The sequence below is a fragment of the Panulirus ornatus genome, chromosome 24, assembly GCF_036320965.1.
Source record: "Panulirus ornatus isolate Po-2019 chromosome 24, ASM3632096v1, whole genome shotgun sequence".
NCBI lineage: Eukaryota > Metazoa > Arthropoda > Malacostraca > Decapoda > Palinuridae > Panulirus > Panulirus ornatus.
In genome coordinates this window covers 13,838,883-13,842,723 of record NC_092247.1, presented here as the reverse complement: position 1 = coordinate 13,842,723, position 3,841 = coordinate 13,838,883, and the positions used below count along the sequence as shown (strand labels likewise).

The 3,841-nt window shown below is 41.3% G+C and overlaps 1 pseudogene; it reads right to left on the bottom strand.

Moving 5' to 3' along the window:
• Nucleotides 1-438: 438 nt before the first annotated feature.
• Nucleotides 439-1,292, bottom strand: LOC139756982 (solute carrier family 35 member C2 pseudogene; annotated as a pseudogene).
• Between the last annotated feature and the right edge of the window lie 2,549 nt (nt 1,293-3,841).

Sequence of the window (3,841 nt, the reverse complement as noted above, 5' to 3'; positions counted from 1 at the left end):
TAACGTGCAACATAGAGCTACAAAAATTGCTCTAATGGAATGAATAAATTAGCACGTTTTTCCTGGAAACATCCCAATGGAAAAACAAAAAAAGTGAAACGTACAAGCTAAAAAAATTGCTTTAATGGAATGAACTGTCTTCTTGAGAAACTATGACAAACTTTTCCAACAGGATGAATAAATTAGATAAGCTTTTGCTGGTAACATCTTAATGAAAAATAAAAAAAGCTACGAAATCTGCTTTTATGGAATGGATAAGTGTGACGATTTCCTAGAGAACTTCTGACAAATGGTCGGTAATGAAATATGGAAGACAAAGCTGCTTAAACAGAATGGATCATTGGAATTTGCTTTTCAAGATAAATATAATTCACAAAAATTTCAGCAAATGGAGAACTGTGTACATTCAGCTTTGTCCACACAGCCATTAATAAATTCAAGATGAACACATATGTAAACTATCACCCCACTAAAACTCCCCATGACTGGTAAATGGCGAGAGATTAGTAATCAAACAACTGCAACTGTTATCACTTTCCTCACTATTTCAACAAGTATACATGTACTGGAAGTGTACCAACTAAACATCCACACTTGTTTTAACCAACATTTTCACAATGAACTATCGAGAGTACAATTCAAGTTCTTCCCCTTCTGTGTCTGACAGGAGTGGTACCTTCTGATGGGATTCAGCTGGAGTTAATGGGTTGAGCTCTTGTGGTGGATGAGTGGATGAAGGGCTTTCAGGACAACGTGAAATGTGATACCAATGATGCAGAGAACAAGTCCCATTAAATTGATCGAAGACAGATGTTCACTGTAGACATAAACGGCAAGAGATAAAGTCATGATCTCTTTGGCAACACCAGATATGGAGAATGTAAGGAATGATGTATAGCAGACAACAAGATACTCTGAAACCTCCATGAAGAATGCAAGGACAGCTCCAAACATGACTCTACCCCACATATACAAAGTATCTGATGAACTTGTAAACCTAAACCCATATTCACTTGCTGCAATTGCTGTGCCTTCCATGATAACAGCTAGGGGAAGGAGAGACATGGTCATCCATGGCTGTATGTGATAAACCATGCCGATGGGGTTGCTAAGCGCTAGCTCAGCCTTCTGCATCACCAACTGTGATAACGTCCATCGAAGACCACTTAGCAAAGAAGCTGTGATAACAAAACAAGAATGAAGCCGAAGAGGTTAAACTGTGTATACTTGTACGTGAAGAGGAAGAGCCCGCCTGTGATGAACACCACTAGGATTACCACACTACATCTCATTTCCATATATAGATCTCATATATATCTCATATATATATATATATATATATATATATATATATATATATATATATATATATATAATCTTTTTTTTTTTTTTGCTTTGTCGCTGTCTCCCGCGTTTGCGAGGTAGCGCAAGGAAACAGACGAAAGAAATGGCCCAACCCACCCCCATACACATGTATATACATACGTCCACACACGAAAATATACATACCTACACAGCTTTCCATGGTTTACCCCAGACGCTTCACATGCCCTGATTCAATCCACTGACAGCACGTCAACCCCGGTATACCACATGGATCCAATTCACTCTATTCCTTGCCCTCCTTTCACCCTCCTGCATGTTCAGGCCCCGATCACACAAAATCTTTTTCACTCCATCTTTCCACCCCCAATTTGGTCTCCCTCTTCTCCTCGTTCCCTCCACCTCCGACACATATATCCTCTTGGTCAATCTTTCCTCACTCATTCTCTCCATGTGCCCAAACCATTTCAAAACACCCTCTTCTGCTCTCTCAACCACGCTCTTTTTTATTTCCACACATCTCTATTACCCTTACGTTACTTACTCGATCAAACCACCTCACACCACACATTGTCCTCAAAAATCTCATTTCCAGCACATCCATCCTCCTGCGCACTACTCTATCCATAGTCCACGCCTAGCAACCATACAACATTGTTGGAACCACTATTCCTTCAAACATACCCATTTTTGCTTTCCGAGATAATGTTCTCGACTTCCACACATTCTTCAAGGTTCCCAGAATTTTCGCCCCCTCCCACACCCTATGATCTACTTCCGCTTCCATTGTTCCATCCGCTGCCAGATCCACTCCCAGATATCTAAAACACTTTACTTCCTCCAGTTTTGCTCCATTCAAACTTACCTCCCAATTGACTTGACCCTCAACCCTACTGTACCTAATAACCTTGCTCTTATTCACATTTACTCTTAACTTTCTTCTTTCACACACTTTACCAAACTCAGTCACCAACTTCTGCAGTTTCTCACATGAATCAGCCACCAGCGCTGTATCATCAGCGAACAACAACTGACTCACTTCCCAAGCTCTCTCATCCACAACAGACTTCATACTTGCCCCTCTTTCCAAAACTCTTGCATTTACCTCCCTAACAACCCCATCCATAAACAAATTAAACAATCATGGAGACATCACACACCCCTGCCGTAAACCTACATTCACTGAGAACCAAACACTTTCCTCTCTTCCTACACGTACACATGCCTTACATCCTCGATAAAAACTTTTCACTGCTTCTAACAACTTGCCTCCCACACCATATATTCTTAATACCTTCCACAGAGCATCTCTATCAACTCTATCATATGCCTTCTCCAGATCCATAAATGCTACATACAAATCCATTTGCTTTTCTAAGTATTTCTCACATACATTCTTCAAAGCAAACACCTGATCCACACATCCTCTACCACTTCTGAAACCACACTGCTCTTCCCCAATCTGATGCTCTGTACATGCCTTCACCCTCTCAATCAATACCCTCCCATATAATTTACCAGGAATACTCAACAAACTTATACATGTATATACATATATATATATACATACACATACATACGCACATATACACACACACACATACATATATATACATATGGAAAATGTAAGAAATAATTTAGAAAACAAACTATATGTATATATATATATATATATATATATATATATATATATATATATATATATATATATATATATATATATATATATATATATACACACACATACACACACACGCACACACACACTTGAAGTCGTCCATCTCGGCCGAGATCAACAGTTTAAGCTGACTGGCGCGGTCACAACACCCTGCCAGATACTACTCCTGTTGGTCAGGACCAGATTATTGCGTGTAAACATCGGAGCGAATGTTTTTCGATAAACAACTTGACTCACACGCGTGTTCATATCGGATATCCGACAGTGCAACCCACCTTCGCAGCCTTCATTGTCTTTCAAGCAAAGCCTAGATTTGTAAAATCAGACCATCAGTCAACCAGTTTCATCATCAGGAGCAGGTGCGCGTCGCTGTCCGGGTCTCATGGTGCAGCTACAGGAGAGAGCGAGTGTGATAAGATCCGAGGCTGTGCAGCAGAAGGGAGGAGGTTTCGTAGCCTTGCTGCCATGCGGCAGATGGGAGGCGGTTGAAATTCTGTATTTCGGGAAGTGTACAGCGATTACCTTGGTCGAGCTTCTCTGCGAGGGGGTAATGGAGTGGCTGAGATCTTTTAGGAACTGTTGTAGGCGTCGAGCGATGACAATATCCCACAAGGGGGCCCTGCCATGAGGGTTGGATCAGCACAGAGCCTGCTGCTGCTGGAGGGTGATGAACAAAGAGCTACATGACGTAGGGCGCCTTTCGGTGTCCGAGGGCCAGTGGACTGAATAAACATCTCTCAATGGTTCATTGGTATGTATAAGATAGGATTTGCCGGCCACGCCGATAAATGATGTTTCCTAAGATCACACAAGGTGTCGGGAAGGCCATAGGTATGTACG